The 22,065-nt window shown below is 45.0% G+C and overlaps 5 non-coding genes across 5 annotated transcripts; 1 reads left to right on the top strand and 4 right to left on the bottom strand.

Annotated features, from left to right (window-relative positions):
• Window positions 1-2,822: 2,822 nt before the first annotated feature.
• Window positions 2,823-2,895, bottom strand: trnar-acg (transfer RNA arginine (anticodon ACG)). The gene has a single exon. It is a non-coding gene; the product is annotated as a tRNA-Arg (tRNA).
• Window positions 2,896-4,078: 1,183 nt separating this feature from the next.
• On the bottom strand, window positions 4,079-4,151 carry trnar-acg (transfer RNA arginine (anticodon ACG)). Its single transcript has one exon. It is a non-coding gene; the product is annotated as a tRNA-Arg (tRNA).
• A 261-nt stretch (window positions 4,152-4,412) lies between these two features.
• trnar-acg (transfer RNA arginine (anticodon ACG)) lies at window positions 4,413-4,485 on the bottom strand. The gene has a single exon. It is a non-coding gene; the product is annotated as a tRNA-Arg (tRNA).
• Window positions 4,486-4,769: 284 nt separating this feature from the next.
• trnay-gua (transfer RNA tyrosine (anticodon GUA)) lies at window positions 4,770-4,856 on the bottom strand. The gene is given in 2 exon segments: window positions 4,770-4,805; window positions 4,820-4,856. It is a non-coding gene; the product is annotated as a tRNA-Tyr (tRNA).
• Window positions 4,857-5,090: 234 nt separating this feature from the next.
• On the top strand, window positions 5,091-5,162 carry trnae-cuc (transfer RNA glutamic acid (anticodon CUC)). Its single transcript has one exon. It is a non-coding gene; the product is annotated as a tRNA-Glu (tRNA).
• Window positions 5,163-22,065: the final 16,903 nt, after the last annotated feature.

Consider the following 22,065-nt stretch of genomic DNA (forward strand, 5'->3'; position numbering starts at 1 on the left):
TCTCCTGTGCCACCAACCCCTACCAGTTACTTTTAGACGAAACCTCGCTCCCTTTCTCCTTCCCATCTCTCCTCTGTAGTATCCTCCTCTCTTCCTTCACCCACCCATTTCTCATCTCTGGATGTAAACGCAGCTACTGAGACTTTATGCTCTACCTTAACCTCTTGTCTAGACAACATTTGTCCTCTCTCCTCTAGGCCCGCACGGGCTGCTCCTTCCAACCCCTGGTTATCCGAGGTTCTTCGTGAACATCGGACTACACTCAGAGCGGCAGAGAGAAAATGGCGCAAATCAAACGATCTGTCGGACCTCAGTAGGTACCAGTCTATGCTCACATCCTTCTCTGCTAAAGTCCACACTGCCAAATCCTCACATTTCCGCAACAAGATCGACAGCGCTCCAGACATGCGTAATCTCTTCAGAACATTTAATTCCCTCCTCTGTCCCCCTCCACCTCCTCCCTCCACCTCTATTACAGCTGATGACTTTGCCACTTTCTTTACAGACAAAACTAGATCAATCAGTGGTCAGTTTTCACCTCCACGCACACAGGACCCTCACCCTACCACATCCACTGCTAAAACTCCCATCTTTTCTTTCTGTCCACTCACTGAAGCTGAAGTATCCAAGCTTCTCCTCTCCAACCATCCTACAACATGTCCTCTTGACCCAATCCCCTCACACCTTCTCCAAGCAATCTCACCCACACTCTTACCTGCACTCACACACATCATCAACACATCCCTACTCACAGGTAACTTCCCCATTGCGTTCAAGCAGGCTCGGGTAACCCCACTGCTCAAAAAACCTACATTAAACACTTCTCTTATAGAAAACTACAGACCTGTCTCTCTCCTTCCGTTCATAGCGAAAACACTTGAACGAGTTGTCTTCAACCAAGTCTCACTGTTTCTTTCACAGAACGACAAACTGGATGCTAAACAGTCAGGTTTCAGGAGGGCCATTCAACTGAGACTGCGCTTCTCTCGGTCACTGAAGCCCTGCGTGCAAAAGCCCATTCCAAATCATCAGTCCTCATTCTGCTGGACCTATCTGCCGCTTTTGACACTGTCAATCATCAGATACTCCTGTCCACCCTCTCATCAATGGGCATCTCTGGCATTCCACTTCGCTGGTTTGAATCCTATCTCACTGGTAGGTCTTTCAGGGTGGCCTGGGGAGGTGAGGTATCCAAAGCACATACACTGGTCACTGGGGTTCCTCAGGGATCAGTTCTTGGACCCTCCTCTTCTCCACATACACTACATCACTGGGTCCCATCATACAGGCACATGGATTCTCATACCATTGCTACGCTGATGACACACAGCTCTACCTCTCTTTTCAACCAGATGATCCAACGGTAGCTGCAAGGATCTCAGGTTGCCTGGCGGACATCTCGGCATCGATGAAAGAACATCACCTGCAGCTCAACCTGGCAAAGACTGAGCTTCTTGTCCTCCCTGCCACTCCGACTCTACAGCATGACTTCACGATCCAGTTAGGTTCATCAACAATAACCCCATCAACTTGGTCAGAAATCTTGGTGTAATCTTTGATGATCAGCTGACCTTCAAAGACCACATTACAAAACTGCTCGATCTTGCAGGTTTGCACTATATAACATCAGAAAGATCAGGCCCTTTCTGACAGAGCATGCTGCACAACTTCTTGTCCAGGCCCTTGTCATTTCTAGGCTGGACTATTGCAATGCTCTTCTGGCTGGACTTCCGTCTAATACAGTCAAACCTCTACAAATGATTCAGAATGCAGCGGCACGACTGGTCTTCAACGAGCCCAAAAGAGCCCATGTTACACCTCTCTTTATCTCCTGCACTGGCTACCAATCACGGCTCGCATCAAGTTCAAGACACTGATGCTTGCATATAGAACAACCACTGGCTCAGCACCCGTTTACTTGCACTCTCTATTAACAAACTACATCCCCTCCAGAAATCTGAGATCTGCTAGTGAGCGGCCTTGTTATACCATCACAGAGAGGCGCAAAATCACTCTCTAGATCATTCTCATTCACCATTCCTGGCTGGTGGAACGATCTTCCCACCTCTATCCGGAATGCTGGATCCCTGTCAATCTTCAAGCAACAACTGAAAACTCATCTCTTTCGACAGCACTTGACTTCATCCTAAACTTAAAAAAAAAAAAAAAAAAAAAAAAAAAAATTATCTTTACTTATTCCTTCCTTTGGTAGTTTGTATTTATTTGAACAATGCCTGAGACTTGGTGTTGCAAGCACTTCGTATGTCTGATTGCCTCTTCAAGATTAATCGCTCTATGTATTCCCCAATTGTAAGTCGCTTTGGATAAAAGCGTCTGCAAAATGACTAAATGTAAATGTAAAATGTAAATGATCCGTAGTCAGACGCGTTATCCATTGCGCCACTGGCCCACCGGTCAGAGGTTCTCGTGCTTGCACCAGTCTAGTCCGATTTGGACGTGAAAGAGGCCTGTATTGTTATTTGTTGTTCTCATGCTATCAAGAGGGAGGCATGCGACCAGCCTTTCCCTATTAGTGTAGTGGATAGGATTCGATGCTCTCACCGCCGCGGCCCGGGTTCGAATCCCGGTCACGGAATGCTCTTTTTTGCTTTCCGGCGGTGGACCGTGAAATCAAGCTCTGCTTATTGTTTGAGAAGCCAGGCCCAAAACCTGGTGGGCACGCGTAAACTGGTCGTTAAAGTCCCTTTCAGGTGAAAATACACACATCAAGCATTATAAAGCATACTTGGTATTGCATGGTAACCGTTATCTTGAGGAAAAACAGACTATCGTCGGTCTGTCAAGGTACTAAAATGACAAATCGAGCCAGCCAGGAGTCGAACCTAGAATCTTCTGATCCGTAGTCAGACGCGTTATCCATTGCGCCACTGGCCCGCCGGTCAGAGGTTCTCGTGCTTGCACCAGTCTAGTCCGATTTGGACGTGAAAGAGGCCTGTATTGTTATTTGTTGTTCTCATGCTATCAAGAGGGAGGCATGCGACCAGCCTTTCCCTATTAGTGTAGTGGATAGGATTCGACGCTCTCACCGCTGCGGCCCGGGTTCGAATCCCGGTCAGGGAATGCTCTTGCCTACGGTCTGCTGTGGAGTGATGGCGACGCAAAACATCTGCAGAGCGAGCAAGCCAGCCAGGAGTCCAACCTAGAATCTTCTGATCCGTAGTCAGACGCGTTATCCATTGCGCCACTGGCCCGCCGGTCAGAGGTTCTCGTGCTTGCACCAGTCTAGTCCGATTTGGACGTGAAAGAGGCCTGTATTGTTATTTGTTGTTCTCATGCTATCAAGAGGGAGGCATGCGACCAGCCTCTCCCTATTAGTGTAGTGGATAGGATTCGACGCTCTCACCGCCGCGGCCCGGGTTCGAATCCTGGTCACGGAATGCTCTTTTTTGCTTTCCGGCGGCGGACCGTGAAATCAAGCTCTGCTTATTGTTTGAGAAGCCAGGCCCAAAACCTGGTGGGCATGCGTAAAATGCCCTCCTTCGAGCCGGAGTCTAACCAGCGACCTAAGGATTTCCAACACTCCTCCTACTGTCCTCCGCTCTTCCAGCTAAGCCGTCGAAGGGACAGAGCAGGGGTTGGGTAGAACCTATGAGGTTTTTGTAGCTCAACTGCTGCCCAAAAAAGCTTGCGTCGTAGTAAGACACGCTCTCCGTTAGAGGAGGGAAGCAAAGAGGAGCCTGCTTTCCCATACCGGGAGTCTAACCCGGGCCGCCTGGGTGAAAACCAGGACCGCTAGACCATATGGGAACTGCTGAGAATGAGGCATGGGCTTCTGGGTCACTTTTCATGTGTGTGGTCGGTGTGAGGCCAGGGTTGTGTAGCGACCTATGCCTTTTGATGTCTGACTTTATCAATGTGAGATTAATTTAGCAAGACGAGAATTGCCCAAAGGGATCCTGTAATCGCTGAACAGATACAGTAAACTGGTCGTTAAAGTCCCTTTCAGGTGAAAATACACACATCAAGCATTATAAAGCATACTTGGTATTGCATGGTAACCGTTATCTTGAGGAAAAACAGACTATCGTCGGTCTGTCAAGGTACTAAAATGACAAATCGAGCCAGCCAGGAGTCGAACCTAGAATCTTCTGATCCGTAGTCAGACGCGTTATACATTGCGCCACTGGCCCACCGGTCAGAGTTTCTCGTGCTTGCACCAGTCTAGTCCGATTTGGACGTGAAAGAGGCCTGTATTGTTATTTAGCAAGACGAGAATTGCCCAAAGGGATCCTGTGATCGCTGAACAGATACAGTAAACTGGTCGTTAAAGTCCCTTTCAGGTGAAAATACACACATCAAGCATTATAAAGCATACTTGGTATTGCATGGTAACCGTTATCTTGAGGAAAAACAGACTATCGTCGGTCTGTCAAGGTACTAAAATGAGAAATCAAGCCAGCCAGGAGTCGAACCTAGAATCTTCTGATCCGTAGTCAGACGCGTTATCCATTGCGCCACTGGCCCGCCGGTCAGAGGTTCTCGTGCTTGCACCAGTCTAGTCCGATTTGGACGTGAAAGAGGCCTGTATTGTTATTTGTTGTTCTCATGCTATCAAGAGGGAGGCATGCGACCAGCCTCTCCCTATTAGTGTAGTGGATAGGATTCGACGCTCTCACCGCCGCGGCCCGGGTTCGAATCCCTGTCACGGAATGCTCTTTTTTGCTTTCCGGCGGCGGACCGTGAAATCAAGCTCTGCTTATTGTTTGAGAAGCCAGGCCCAAAACCTGGTGGGCGCGCGTAAAATGCCCTCCTTCGAGCCGGAGTCGAACCAGCGACCTAAGGATTTCCAACTCTCCTCCTACAGTCCTCCGCTCTACCAGCTGAGCTATCGAAGGGACAGAGAAAGGGGATCGAACCTATCAGATTTCTGTAGCTCAATAGCTGCCCAAAAAAGCTTCCGCCGCAGTAAGACGTGCTGGCCGGTCGAGAAGGGAAGCAAACACAAGCCTGCTTTCCCATGCCAAGAGTCGAACCAGGGCAGCCTGGGAGAAAACCACTAATCCTGACCGCTAGACCGAGGCCTGTATTGTTACTTGTTGTTCTCGTGCTGTCAAGCGGCAAGCAACCTTTCCCTGGTGGTCTAGTGGTTAGGATTCGGCGCTCTCACCGCCGCGGCCCGGGTTCGATTCCCGGTCAGGGAATGTTCTTTTGCTTTCCGACGGCGCACCGTGAAATCAAGCTCTGCTTGTTGTTTGAGAAGGCAGGCCCAAAAAAACAGCCTGGGGCGTGAAAAATGACCTCCTTCGAGCCAGAGTCGAAACAGCGACCTAAGGATTGCCAACGCTCTTCCTACTGTCCTCCGCTCTTCCAGCTAAGCCATCGAAGGGACAGAGCAGGGGTTGGGTAGAACCTATGAGGTTTTTGTAGCTCAACTGCTGCCCAAAAAAGCTTGCGTCGTAGTAAGACACGCTCTCCGTTAGAGGAGGGAAGCAAAGAGGAGCCTGCTTTCCCATACCGGGAGTCGAACCCGGGCCACCTGGGTGAAAACCAGGACCGCTAGACCATATGGGAACTGCTGAGAATGAGGCATGGGCTTCTGGGTCACTTTTCATGTGTGTGGCCGGTGTGAGGCCAGGGTTGTGTAGCGACCTATGCCTTTTGATGTCTGACTTTATCAATGTGAGATTAATTTAGCAAGACGAGAATTGCCCAAAGGGATCCTGTGATCGCTGAACAGATACAGTAAACTGGTCGTTAAAGTCCCTTTCAGGTGAAAATACACACATCAAGCATTATAAAGCATACTTGGTATTGCATGGTAACCGTTATCTTGAGGAAAAACAGACTATCGTCGGTCTGTCAAGGTACTAAAATGACAAATCGAGCCAGCCAGGAGTCGAACCTAGAATCTTCTGATCCGTAGTCAGACACGTTATACATTGCGCCACTGGCCCACCGGTCAGAGTTTCTCGTGCTTGCACCAGTCTAGTCCGATTTGGACGTGAAAGAGGCCTGTATTGTTATTTAGCAAGACGAGAATTGCCCAAAGGGATCCTGTGATCGCTGAACAGATACAGTAAACTGGTCGTTAAAGTCCCTTTCAGGTGAAAATACACACATCAAGCATTATAAAGCATACTTGGTATTGCATGGTAACCGTTATCTTGAGGAAAAACAGACTATCGTCGGTCTGTCAAGGTACTAAAATGAGGAAGTACATGTAATAGGTTCGTGGACATTACCCCATGCAAAAACTGCCATTGGGCAAATAGTGGTTCGGAGGGATCGTAGGGTGGATTTGGATCCCCTTAGCCAATTATTTAACTGGACAACGGACGTTTCAACTTCCCCCATTTCCGGGGAATTCGGACTAATCTGGGTTTGGTCACCTATAGGGGGTGATGTTGACCATCTGATGAGGCCCCCCCCCACCCACCCCATCTCCCACGAACCCTTTAAGTGTCCTTTTGCCATAGTTTTGCAGGGTAAAGGGGTATTCGATCCCAAAACCCTACTATTTGTCCATGCTCCCATTAAATGAATGGTTAGGGGGGGTTTTCGCATCCCAGCGAGCCTCTATTTGTCCATCGTCCTACAGGTTGCATGGGCGGACCCCCGGTCCCACGAACCCACTATTTGTCCATTTCACCACATTGGGGGCGGATCGGCCCCTCTGACCCTAAGGACCCCCACCCGCCCCGGTCCACGGACCCACTATTTGTCCAATTTTCCACTATTTTTACGGAACGTGTCCAAAAGTGACCAGAGGCGGGTGCGGGCGTCCCCGCCCACAGGAGCTCGCCGACGCCCCTCTGGCCGTTTGTGAACTCCGACGCAAAGGTGCTCCGATCGGCCCTGGCTCTCGGTGGGGCGCAAAGGGGGGCCCCATGAACCCCGCTGTCAAGTTTGGGACCCCTGGGACGTTTCTAAAAAAATCCCACCTGCCATTTATTTGAATGGGTTCGGCCTAGCGGTTTCGTGGACACGGTTCGCGAGGGTCCGATCGAGCCAAAACTGGAATCTTTGTCTCGGGGACCCCTCGACCGGGTGGAAAAGTCCCGTGACCGTACGACCTTCTTTAGGGGTCAAAAGGTCAAAAAAGGGAGATCGCGTCCATCAAACCGTTACACGCTTAAATGGGAAGCGGGACGTCCCCCGTACGGAGACGGAGGGTAGTAGGGCCTAGAAATTCGAGATTCTCGCAACTCAGGGGCCCCTCTTTCGCGCCCCCGAAGCACGGAGCCGTAGGACCTTGGGAAAAAAATCACTGAACTGGCACCTTGAAATCACACGAAAGGCTCTGAGTGTATAACAGTCTAAGAGGGCAGCGAGAGATTTTGTGCAGGAGGCTCGATTTTCCCTGGGCCTAGGGCCCCGCGCCGGTGGCTCGCTCGGGGGCCCAAGGAGCCACCGTGTCGAGTTTCGGGCCCCTGGGACGTTCTGAAAAAGTCCCACTTGCCATTTACTTGAATGGGTTCGGCCTAGCAGTTTTGTGGACACGGCTCGCGAGGGTCCGATCGAGCCAAAATCGGAACCTTTGTCTCGGGGCGACCCCCTCGACCGGGTGGAAAAGTCCCGTGACCGTACGACCTTCGTTAGGGGTCAAAAGGTCAAAAAAGGGAGCGCGCGTCCACCAAACCGTTACGCGTTTAAATGGGAAGCGGGATGTCCTCCTTACGGAGACGGAGGGTCATAGGGCCCCAAGATTTGAGATTCTGGCACCTCAGGGGCCCTCGCTTGCGGCCCCGAACCACAAAGCCATAGGACCTCGGGGAAAAAAACGCCTCACCCTAGGGCCCCACGCTTTTAGCGGCTCGCTGGGGCCCCAGGAGCCACGGTGCCGAGTTTCGGGCCCCTGGGACGTTTCTGAAAAAATCCCACTTGCCATTTATTTGAATGGGTTCGGCCTAGCAGTTTTGTGGACACGGCTCGCGAGGGTCCGATCGAGCCAAAACTGGAATCTTTGTCTCGGGGGGACCCCCTCGACCGGGTGGAAAAGTCCCGTGACCGTACGACCTTCTTTAGGGGTCAAAAGGTCAAAAAAGGGAGATCGCGTCCATCAAACCGTTACACGCTTAAGCGGGAAGCGGGACGTCCCCGTCACGGAGACGGAGGGTAGTAGGGCCTAGAAATTGAGATTCTCGCAACTCAGGGGCCCCTCTTTCGCGCCCCAAGCACGGAGCCGTAGGACCTTGGGGAAAAATCACTGGTCTGGCACCTTGAAATCACACGAAGGCTCTGAGTGTATAAGAGTCTAAGAGGGCAGAGAGAGATTTTGTGCAGGAGGCTCGATTTTCCCTGGGCCTAGGGCCACGCGCCGGTGGCTCGCTCGGGGGCCCAAGGAGCCACCGTGTCAAGTTTCGGGCCCCTGGGACGTTTCTGAAAAGTCCCAATTGCCATTTACTTGAATGGGTTCGCCTAGCAGTTTTGTGGACACGGCTCGCGAGGGTCCGATCGAGCCAAAATCGGAACCTTTGTCTCGGGGCGACCCCCTCGACCGGGTGGAAAAGTCCTGTGACCGTACGACCTTCGTTAGGGATCAAAAGGTCAAAAAAGGGAGCGCGCGTCCACCAAACCATTACGCGTTTAAATGGGAAGCGGGATGTCCTCCTTACGGAGACGGAGGGTAGTAGGGCCTAGAAATTCGAGATTCTCGCAACTCAGGGGCCCCTCTTTCGCGCCCCCGAAGCACGGAGCCGTAGGACCTTGGGGAAAAAATCACTGGTCTGGCACCTTGAAATCACACGAAAGGCTCTGAGTGTATAAGAGTCTAAGAGGGCAGAGAGAGAGATTTTGTGCAGGAGGCTCCCGATTTTCCCCTGGGCCTAGGGCCACGCGCCTTCGGTGGCTCGCTCGGGGGGGCCCAAGGAGCCACCGTGTCGAGTTTCGGGCCCCTGGGACGTTTCTGAAAAAGTCCCAATTGCCATTTACTTGAATGGGTTCGGCCTAGCAGTTTTGTGGACACGGCTCGCGAGGGTCCGATCGAGCCAAAATCGGAACCTTTGTCTCGGGGCGACCCCCTCGACCGGGTGGAAAAGTCCCGTGACCGTACGACCTTCGTTAGGGGTCAAAAGGTCAAAAAAGGGAGCGCGCGTCCACCAAACCGTTACGCGTTTAAATGGGAAGCGGGATGTCCTCCTTACGGAGACGGAGGGTCATAGGGCCCCAAGATTTGAGATTCTGGCACCTCAGGGGCCCCTCGCTTGCGGCCCCGAACCACAAAGCCATAGGACCTCGGGGAAAAAAACGCCTCACCCTAGGGCCCCACGCTTAGCGGCTCGCTGGGGCCCCAGGAGCCACCGTGCGAGTTTGGGCCCCTGGGTCTTTTCTGAAAAATCCCACTTGCCATTTATTTGAATGGGTTCGGCCTAGCGGTTTCGTGGACACGGCTCGCAAGGGTCCGATCGAGTCGAAATTGGAACCTTTGTCTCTGGGGGACCCCCTCGACCGGGTGGAAAAGTCTCGTCACCGTACGGCCTTCTTTAGGGGTCAAAAAAGGGAGCGCGCGTCCACCAAACCGTTACACGCTTAAATGGGAAGTGGGACATCCCCCGTACGGAGACGGAAGGTCGCACGACCTCGAAACTCGGCACGCCCCGCCGTCGTGGGCCCCTCATTCGGGCCCCCGAGTTTGAGGGCAGTGGCGGCTTCTTAAGCATTTTATGTCCGGCCGTGTGTCTTGCCAAAATCAAGCCTGTTTCAGGGTCTCTCCTATTGAATTCAATGGCAGACAAAGAGATATATGAAAAATGAGGAAAAATACTTTTCAGGGTCCCGGTCCGGGCCCTGTTGGCACATCGCCCGGGGCTCCTGACACAACTCTGTGTGCAATTTGGGCCCTCTGGGAGCTTCTGAAAAAAGTCCCACTTTCAGTTTATTTGAGTGGGTTCGGCCTAGCGGTTTCGTGGACACGGCTCGCGAGGGTCCGATCGAGCCGAATCGAACCTTTGTCTCGGGGTACCCCTCGACCGGGTGGAAAAGTCTCGTCACCGCACGACCTTCTTTAGGGGTCAAAAGGTCAAAAAGGGAGCGCGTCCACCAAACCGTTACACGCTTAAATGGGAAGCGGGACATCCCCGTGCACGGAGACGGAAGGTCGCACGACCTCGAAACTCGGCACGCCCGTCATCGTGGGCCCCTCATTCGGGCCCCGAGTTTGAGGGCAGTGGCGGCTTCTTAAGCATTTTATGTCCGGCCGTGTGTCTTGCCAAAATCAAGCCTGTTTCAGGGTCTCTCCTATTGAATTTAATGGCAGACAAAGAGATATATGAAAAATGAGGAAAAATACTTTTCAGGGTCCCAGGTCCGGGCCCTGTTGGCACATCGCTCGGGGCTCCTGACACAACTCTGTGTGCAATTTGGGCCCCTGGGAGCTTCTGAAAAAGTCCCACTTTCAGTTTATTTGAGTGGGTTCGGCCTAGCGGTTTCAGAGACACGGCTCGCGAGGGTCCGATCGAGCCGAATCGGAACCTTTGTCTCGGGGACCCCTCGACCGGTGGAAAAGTCCCGTGACCGCACGACCTTCTTTAGGGGTCAAAAGGTCAAAAAGGGAGCGTGTGTCCACCAAACCGTTACACGCTTAAATGGGAAGCGGGACATCCCCGTGCACGGAGACGGAAGGTCGCACGACTTGAAATTCGGCACGCCCGCCGTCGTGGGCCCCTCATTCGGCCCATTAGGTATTACACAGTTATATCATTGCAGTTATGAAATGTGACTTTTACTATATCGCCCACGGAACACCTACGGAGGCACCGTCAAATAAGTTACAGGTGGTCATGCACCATATGTGGTGAAGTTCACCAAAATCCAACTCCAAATTCCAACATCAGAAACAACAATTTGAATGCAAATTATACAGTATTATGGCATGAAAATGACATGAATGGGTTCCACAGTTCCACGGAGCGTGCTGAGTACAGTAGAGGTATTTTCACCAACAATATTGCACAAATTTAGTGTCCACGGAAGCATTATTTAGGCGCACTGAATAAATTGGAAATGGACGTTTTCACATGAAGAAATGTCCATTTCCAATTTATTCAGCGGCCCTACATAGTGCTTCCGTGACATTCATTTTATTCAAATTTTACAGTATTATGGCATGAAAATGACATGAATGGGTTCCACTGAGCGTGCTGAGTACAGTAGAGGTGTTTTCACCAACAATATTGCACAAATTTAGGTGTCCACGGAAGCATTATTTAGGGCGCACTGAATAAATTGGAAATGGACGTTTCGCATGAAGAAATGTCTATTTCCAATTTATTCAGCGGCCCCATAATGCTTCCGTGGACATTCATTATGCAAAATAAGACATTTTATGTACTCTAATGTACATGGGGCTGCTGGGTGATGTTCCTGGGCACTAAACTGTAGGTATTACTCAGTTATATCATTGCAGTTATGAAATATGACTTTTACTATATAGTCCACGGAACACCTACGGAGGCACCGTCAAATAAGTTACAGGTGGTCATGCAACATATGTGGTGAAGTTCACCAAAATCCAACTCAAATTCCAACATAAAAACAACAATTTTAATGCAAATTATACAGTATTATGGCATGAAAATGACATGAATGGGTTCCACAGTTCCACAGAGCGTGCTGAGTACAGTAGAGGTATTTTCACCAACAATATTGCACAAATTTAGGTGTCCACGGAAGCATTATGTAGGGCCGCTGAATAAATTGGAAATGGACGTTTTCACATGAAGAAATGTCCATTTCCAATTTATTCAGCGGCCCTACATAATGCTTCCGTGGACATTCATTATGCAAATTTTACAGTATTATGGCATGAAAATGACATGAATGGGTTCCACTGAGCGTGCTGAGTACAGTAGAGGTGTTTTCACCAACAATATTGCACAAATTTGGTGTCCACGGAAGCATTATGTAGGGCCGCTGAATAAATTGGAAATGGACGTTTTCACATGAAGAAATGTCCATTTCCAATTTATTCAGCGGGCCTACATAGTGCTTCCGTGGACATTCATTTTATGCAAATTTTACAGTATTATGGCATGAAAATGACATGAATGGGTTCCACTGAGCGTGCTGAGTACAGTAGAGGTGTTTTCACCAACAATATTGCACAAATTTGGTGTCCACGGAAGCATTATTTAGGCGCACTGAATAAATTGGAAATGGACGTTTTCACATGAAGAAATGTCCATTTCCAATTTATTCAGCGGCCCTACATAGTACTTCCGTGGACATTCATTTTATGCAAATTTTACAGTATTATGGCATGAAAATGACATGAATGGGTTCCACTGAGCGTGCTGAGTACAGTAGAGGTGTTTTCACCAACAATATTGCACAAATTTAGGTGTCCACGGAAGCATTATTTAGGGCGCACTGAATAAATTGAAATGGACGTTTCGCATGAAGAAATGTCTATTTCCAATTTATTCAGCGGCCCCATAATGCTTCCGTGACATTCATTTTATGCAAAATAAGACATTTTATGTACTCTAATGTACATGGGGCTGCTGGGTGATGTTCCCTGGGCACTAAACTGTAGGTATTACTCAGTTATATCATTACAGTTATGAAATATGACTTTTTACTATATCGTCCACGGAACACCTACGGAGGCACCGTCAAATAAGTTACAGGTGGTCATGCACCATATGTGGTGAAGTTCACCAAAATCCACCTCCAAATTCCAACATAAGAAACAACAATTTTAATGCAAATTATACAGTATTATGGCATAAAATGACATGAATGGGTTCCACAGTTCCACAGAGCGTGCTGAGTACAGTAGAGGTATTTTCACCAACAATATTGCACAAATTTAGGTGTCCACGGAAGCATTATGTAGGGCCCGTTGAATAAATTGGAAATGGACGTTTTCACATGAAGAAATGTCCATTTCCAATTTATTCAGCGGGCCCTACATAGTACTTCCGTGGACATTCATTATGCAAATTTTACAGTATTATGGCATGAAAATGACATGAATGGGTTCCACTGAGCGTGTTGAGTACAGTAGAGGTGTTTTCACCAACAATATTGCACAAATTTCGGTGTCCACGGAAGCATTATGTAGGGCCGCTGAATAAATTGAAATGGACGTTTTCATATGAAGAAATGTCCATTTCCAATTTATTCAGCGGCCTACATAGTGCTTCCGTGACATTCATTTTATGCAAATTTTACAGTATTATGGCATGAAAATGACATGAATGGGTTCCACTGAGCGTGCTGAGTACAGTAGAGGTGTTTTCACCAACAATATTGCACAAATTTAGGTGTCACGGAAGCATTATTTAGGGCGCTGAATAAATTGGAAATGGACGTTTTCATGAAGAAATGTCTATTTCCAATTTATTCAGCGGCCCTACATAATGCTTCCGTGACATTCATTTTATGCAAAATAAGACATTTTATGTACTCTAATGTACATGGGGCTGCTGGGTGATGTTCCTGGGCACTAAACTGTAGGTATTACTCAGTTATATCATTGCAGTTATGAAATATGACTTTTACTATATAGTCCACGGAACACCTACGGAGGCACCGTCAAATAAGTTACAGGTGGTCATGCACCATATGTGGTGAAGTTCACCAAAATCCAACTCCAAATTCCAACATAAGAAACAACAATTTTAATGCAAATTATACAGTATTATGGCATAAAATGACATGAATGGGTTCCACAGTTCCACAGAGCGTGCTGAGTACAGTAGAGGTATTTTCAGCAACAATATTGCACAAATTTAGGTGTCCACGGAAGCATTATGTAGGGCCCGTTGAATAAATTGGAAATGGGCGTTTTCACATGAAGAAATGTCCATTTCCAATTTATTCAGCGGCCCTACATAGTGCTTCCGTGACATTCATTTTATGCAAATTTTACAGTATTATGGGATGAAAATGACATGAATGGGTTCCACTGAGCGTGTTGAGTACAGTAGAGGTGTTTTCACCAACAATATTGCACAAATTTGGTGTCCACGGAAGCATTATGTAGGGCCGCTGAATAAATTGAAATGGACGTTTTCATATGATGAAATGTCCATTTCCAATTTATTCAGCGGCCCTACATAGTGCTTCCGTGGACATTCATTTTATGCAAATTTTACAGTATTATGGCATGAAAATGACATGAATGGGTTCCACTGAGCGTGCTGAGTACAGTAGTGGTGTTTTCACCAACAATATTGCACAAATTTAGGTGTCCACGGAAGCATTATTTAGGGCGCTGAATAAATTGAAATGGACGTTTTCATATGAAGAAATGTCCATTTCCAATTTATTCAGCGGCCCTACATAGTGCTTCCGTGACATTCATTTTATGCAAATTTTACAGTATTATGGCATGAAAATGACATGAATGGGTTCCACTGAGCGTGTTGAGTACAGTAGTGGTGTTTTCACCAACAATATTGCACAAATTTAGGTGTCCACGGAAGCATTATTTAGGGCGCTGAATAAATTGGAAATGGACGTTTTCACATGAAGAAATGTCTATTTCCAATTTATTCAGCGGGCCCTATAATGCTTCCGTGACATTCATTTTATGCAAAATAAGACATTTTATGTACTCTAATGTACATGGGGCTGCTGGGTGATGTTCCTGGGCACTAAACTGTAGGTATTACTCAGTTATATCATTACAGTTATGAAATATGACTTTTACTATATCGTCCACGGAACACCTACGGAGGCACCGTCAAATAAGTTACAGGTGGTCATGCACCATATGTGGTGAAGTTCACCAAAATCCAACTCCAAATTCCAACATAAGAAACAACAATTTTAATGCAAATTATACAGTATTATGGCATAAAATGACATGAATGGGTTCCACAGTTCCACAGAGCATGCTGAGTACAGTAGAGGTATTTTCAGCAACAATATTGCACAAATTTAGGTGTCCACGGAAGCATTATGTAGGGCCGTTGAATAAATTGAAATGGACGTTTTCACATGAAGAAATGTCCATTTCCAATTTATTCAGCGAGCCCTACATAGTGCTTCCGTGAACATTCATTATGCAAATTTTACAGTATTATGGGATGAAAATGACATGAATGGGTTCCACTGAGCGTGTTGAGTACAGTAGAGGTGTTTTCACCAACAATATTGCACAAATTTGGTGTCCACGGAAGCATTATGTAGGGCCGCTGAATAAATTGAAATGGACGTTTTCATATGATGAAATGTCCATTTCCAATTTATTCAGCGGCCCTACATAGTGCTTCCGTGGACATTCATTTTTATGCAAATTTTACAGTATTATGGCATGAAAATGACATGAATGGGTTCCACTGAGCGTGCTGAGTACAGTAGTGGTGTTTTCACCAACAATATTGCACAAATTTAGGTGTCCACGGAAGCATTATTTAGGGCGCGCTGAATAAATTGGAAATGGACGTTTTCGCATGAAGAAATGTCTATTTCCAATTTATTCAGCGGGCCCTACATAGTGCTTCCGTGGACATTCAATTTTATGCAAATTTTACAGTATTATGGAATGAAAATGACATGAATGGGTTCCACTGAGCGTGCTGAGTACAGTAGAGGTGTTTTCACCAACAATATTGCACAAATTTAGGTGTCCACGGAAGCATTATGTAGGGTGCGCTGAATAAATTGGAAATGGACGTTTTCGCATGAAGAAATGTCCATTTCCAATTTATTCAGCGGGCCCTACATAATGCTTCCGTGACATTCATTTTATGCAAAATAAGACATTTTATGTACTCTAATGTACATGGGGCTGCTGGGTGATGTTCCTGGGCACTAAACTGTAGGTATTACTCAGTTATATCATTGCAGTTATGAAATATGACTTTTTACTATATCGTCCACGGAACACCTACGGAGGCACCGTCAAATAAGTTACAGGTGGTCATGCACCATATGTGGTGAAGTTCACCAAAATCCAACTCAAATTCCAACATAAGAAACAACAATTTTAATGCAAATTATACAGTATTATGGCATGAAAATGACATGAATGGGTTCCACAGTTCCACAGAGCATGCTGAGTACAGTAGAGGTATTTTCACCAACAATATTGCACAAATTTGGTGTCCACGGAAGCATTATGTAGGGCCGCTGAATAAATTGGAAATGGACGTTTTCACATGAAGAAATGTCCATTTCCAATTTATTCAGCGAGCCCTACATAGTGCTTCCGTGACATTCATTTTATGCAAATTTTACAGTATTATGGCATGAAAATGACATGAATAGGTTCCACTGAGCGTGCAGAGTACAGTAGATGTGTTTTCACCAACAATATTGCACAAATTTAGGTGTCCACGGAAGCATTATGTAGGGCCCGCTGAATAAATTGGAAATGGACGTTTTCACATGAAGAAATGTCCATTTCCAATTTATTCAGCGGCCCTACATAGTGCTTCCGTGGACATTCATTTTTATGCAAATTTTACAGTATTATGGCATGAAAATGACATGAATAGGTTCCACTGAGCGTGCAGAGTACAGTAGATGTGTTTTCACCAACAATATTGCACAAATTTCGGTGTCCACGGAAGCATTATGTAGGGCCGCTGAATAAATTGGAAATGGACGTTTTCACATGAAGAAATGTCCATTTCAATTTATTCAGCGGCCCTACATAATGCTTCCGTGGACATTCATTTTTATGCAAATTTTACAGTATTATGGCATGAAAATGACATGAATGGGTTCCACTGAGCGTGCTGAGTACAGTAGTGGTGTTTTCACCAACAATATTGCACAAATTTAGGTGTCCACGAAGCATTATTTAGGCGCTGAATAAATTGGAAATGGACGCCGCATGAAGAAATGTCTATTTCAATTTATTCAGCGGCCCTACATAGTGCTTCCGTGACATTCATTTTATGCAAATTTTACAGTATTATGGCATGAAAATGACATGAATGGGTTCCACTGAGCGTGCTGAGTACAGTAGAGATGTTTTCACCAACAATATTGCACAAATTTAGGTGTCCACGGAAGCATTATGTAGGGTGCGCTGAATAAATTGGAAATGGACGTTTTTGCATGAAGAAATGTCCATTTCCAATTTATTCAGCGGGCCCTACATAATGCTTCCGTGGACATTCATTTTTATGCAAAATAAGACATTTTATGTACTCTAATGTACATGGGGCTGCTGGGTGATGTTCCCTGGGCACTAAACTGTAGGTATTACTCAGTTATATCATTGCAGTTATGAAATATGACTTTTTACTATATCGTCCACGGAACACCTACGGAGGCACCGTCAAATAAGTTACAGGTGGTCATGCACCATATGTGGTGAAGTTCACCAAAATCCAACTCCAAATTCCAACATAAGAAACAACAATTTTAATGCAAATTATACAGTATTATGGCATGAAAATGACATGAATGGGTTCCACAGTTCCACAGAGCGTGCTGAGTACAGTAGAGGTATTTTCACCAACAATATTGCACAAATTTAGGTGTCCACGGAAGCATTATGTAGGGCCCGCTGAATAAATTGGAAATGGACGTTTTCACATGAAGAAATGTCCATTTCCAATTTATTCAGCGGGCCCTACATAGTGCTTCCGTGGACATTCATTTTTATGCAAATTTTACAGTATTATGGCATGAAAATGACATGAATAGGTTCCACTGAGCGTGCTGAGTACAGTAGATGTGTTTTCACCAACAATATTGCACAAATTTCGGTGTCCACGGAAGCATTATGTAGGGCCCGCTGAATAAATTGGAAATGGACGTTTTCACATGAAGAAATGTCCATTTCCAATTTATTCAGCTGGCCCTACATAGTGCTTCCGTGGACATTCATTTTTATGCAAATTGTACAGTATTATGGCATGAAAATGACATGAATGGGTTCCACTGAGCGTGCTGAGTACAGTAGAGGTGTTTTCACCAACAATATTGCACAAATTTACGTGTCCACGGAAGCATTATTTAGGGCGCGCTGAATAAATTGGAAATGGACGTTTTCGCATGAAGAAATGTCCATTTCAATTTATTCAGCGGCCCTACATAATGCTTCCGTGGACATTCATTTTTATGCAAAATAAGACATTTTATGTGCTCTAATGTACATGGGGCTGCTGGGTGATGTTCCCTGGGCACTAAAATGTAGGTATTACACAGTTATATCATTGCAGTTATGAAATATGACTTTTTACTATATCGTCCACGGAACACCTACGGAGGCACCGTCAAATAAGTTACAGGTGGTCATGCACCATATGTGGTGAAGTTCACAAAAAAATCCAACTCCAAATTCCAATATAAGAAACAACCATTTTTATGCAAATTTTACAGTATTATGGCATGAAAATTACATGAATGGGTTGAATGAATATTGCACAAATTTAAGTGTCCACGGAAGCATTATGTAGGTCCCGCTGAATAAATTGGAAATGGATGTTTTCACATGAAGAAATGTCCATTTCTAATTTATACAGCGGGCCCTACATAATGCTTCCGTGACATTCATTTTATGCAAATTTTACAGTATTATGGCATGAAAATGACACCAGCCTATTAACCCGAACCATACAATAAACTGCAAGTGGACACATATCCCACTTGCAGTGTATTCAATTGAATGGCTATTTAATAAAGTGCAGTGGACACATATCCCACTTGCAATGTATTCAATTGAATGGCTATAGTAGGTTAGTGGGATGATTGTCCACCAACCTATTAAACCGGAACCATACAATAAACTGCAAGTGGACACATATCCCACTTGCAATGTATTCAATTGAATGGCTATTTAATAAAGTGCGTGGACACATATCCCACTTGCAATGTATTCAATTGAATGGCTATAGTAGGTTAGTGGGATGATTGTCCACCAACCTATTAAACCGGAACCATACAATAAACTGCAAGTGGACACATATCCCACTTGCAATGTATTCAATTGAATGGCTATTTAATAAAGTGCAGTGGACACATATCCCACTTGCAATGTATTCAATTGAATGGCTATAGTAGGTTAGTGGGATGATTGTCCACCAACCTATTAAACCGAACCATACAATAAACTGCAAGTGGACACATATCCCACTTGCAATGTATTCAATTGAATGGCTATTTAATAAAGTGTGAGTGGACACATATCCCACTTGCAATGTATTCAATTGAATGGCTATAGTAGGTTAGTGGGATGATTGTCCACCAACCTATTAAACCGAACCATACAATAAACTGCAAGTGGACACATATCCCACTTGCAATGTATTCAATTGAATGGCTATTTAATAAAGTGCGAGTGGACACATATCCCACTTGCAATGTATTCAATTGAATGGCTATAGTAGGTTAGTGGGATGATTGTCCACCAACCTATTAAACCGAACCATACAATAAACTGCAAGTGGACACATATCCCACTTGCAATGTATTCAATTGAATGGCTATTTAATAAAGTGCGAGTGGACACATATCCCACTTGCAATGTATTCAATTGAATGGCTATAGTAGGTTAGTGGGATGATTGTCCACCAACCTATTAAACCGGAACCATACAATAAACTGCAAGTGGACACATATCCCACTTGCAATGTATTCAATTGAATGGCTATTTAATAAAGTGCGAGTGGACACATATCCCACTTGCAATGTATTCAATTGAATGGCTATAGTAGGTTAGTGGGATGATTGTCCACCAACCTATTAAACCGAACCATACAATAAACTGCAAGTGGACACATATCCCACTTGCAATGTATTCAATTGAATGGCTATTTAATAAAGTGCGAGTGGACACATATCCCACTTGCAATGTATTCAATTGAATGGCTATAGTAGGTTAGTGGGATGATTGTCCACCAACCTATTAAACCGGAACCATACAATAAACTGCAAGTGGACACATATCCCACTTGCAATGTATTCAATTGAATGGCTATTTAATAAAGTGTGAGTGGACACATATCCCACTTACAATGTATTCAATTGAATGGCTATAGTAGGTTAGTGGGATGATTGTCCACCAACCTATTAAACCGGAACCATACAATAAACTGCAAGTGGACACATATTCCACTTGCAATGTATTCAATTGAATGGCTGTTTAATAAAGTGCAAGTGGACACATATCCCACTTGCAATGTATTCAATTGAATGGCTATTTAATAAAGTGCAAGTGGACACAAATCCCACTTGCAATGTATTCAATTGAATGGCTATTTAATAAAGTGCAGTGGACACATATCCCACTTGCAATGTATTCAATTGAATGGCTATTTAATAAAGTGCAGTGGACACATATCCCACTTGCAATGTATTCAATTGAATGGCTATTTAATAAAGTGCAGTGGACACATATCCCACTTGCAATGTATTCAATTGAATGGCTATTTAATAAAGTGCAGTGGACACATATCCCACTTGCAATGTATTCAATTGAATGGCTATAGTAGGTTAGTGGGATGATTGTCCACCAACCTATTAAACCGAACCATACAATAAACTGCAAGTGGACACATATCCCACTTGCAATGTATTCAATTGAATGGCTATTTAATAAAGTGCAGTGGACACATATCCCACTTGCAATGTATTCAATTGAATGGCTATAGTAGGTTAGTGGGATGATTGTCCACCAACCTATTAAACCGAACCATACAATAAACTGCAAGTGGACACATATCCCACTTGCAATGTATTCAATTGAATGGCTATTTAATAAAGTGCAGTGGACACATATCCCACTTGCAATGTATTCAATTGAATGGCTATAGTAGGTTAGTGGGATGATTGTCCACCAACCTATTAAACCGAACCATACAATAAACTGCAAGTGGACACATATCCCACTTGCAATGTATTCAATTGAATGGCTATTTAATAAAGTGCAGTGGACACATATCCCACTTGCAATGTATTCAATTGAATGGCTATAGTAGGTTAGTGGGATGATTGTCCACCAACCTATTAAACCGAACCATACAATAAACTGCAAGTGGACACATATCCCACTTGCAATGTATTCAATTGAATGGCTATTTAATAAAGTGCAGTGGACACATATCCCACTTGCAATGTATTCAATTGAATGGCTATAGTAGGTTAGTGGGATGATTGTCCACCAACCTATTAAACCGAACCATACAATAAACTGCAAGTGGACACATATCCCACTTGCAATGTATTCAATTGAATGGCTATAGTAGGTTAGTGGGATGATTGTCCACCAACCTATTAAACCGAACCATACAATAAACTGCAAGTGGACACATATCCCACTTGCAATGTATTCAATTGAATGGCTATTTAATAAAGTGCAGTGGACACATATCCCACTTGCAATGTATTCAATTGAATGGCTATAGTAGGTTAGTGGGATGATTGTCCACCAACCTATTAAACCGAACCATACAATAAACTGCAAGTGGACACATATCCCACTTGCAATGTATTCAATTGAATGGCTATTTAATAAAGTGCAGTGGACACATATCCCACTTGCAATGTATTCAATTGAATGGCTATAGTAGGTTAGTGGGATGATTGTCCACCAACCTATTAAACCGAACCATACAATAAACTGCAAGTGGACACATATCCCACTTGCAATGTATTCAATTGAATGGCTATTTAATAAAGTGCAGTGGACACATATCCCACTTGCAATGTATTCAATTGAATGGCTATAGTAGGTTAGTGGGATGATTGTCCACCAACCTATTAAACCGAACCATACAATAAACTGCAAGTGGACACATATCCCACTTGCAATGTATTCAATTGAATGGCTATTTAATAAAGTGCAGTGGACACATATCCCACTTGCAATGTATTCAATTGAATGGCTATAGTAGGTTAGTGGGATGATTGTCCACCAACCTATTAAACCGAACCATACAATAAACTGCAAGTGGACACATATCCCACTTGCAATGTATTCAATTGAATGGCTATAGTAGGTTAGTGGGATGATTGTCCACCAACCTATTAAACCGAACCATACAATAAACTGCAAGTGGACACATATCCCACTTGCAATGTATTCAATTGAATGGCTATTTAATAAAGTGCAGTGGACACATATCCCACTTGCAATGTATTCAATTGAATGGCTATTTAATAAAGTGCAGTGGACACATATCCCACTTGCAATGTATT

Source organism: Onychostoma macrolepis, chromosome 11, assembly GCF_012432095.1.
Source record: "Onychostoma macrolepis isolate SWU-2019 chromosome 11, ASM1243209v1, whole genome shotgun sequence".
NCBI lineage: Eukaryota > Metazoa > Chordata > Actinopteri > Cypriniformes > Cyprinidae > Onychostoma > Onychostoma macrolepis.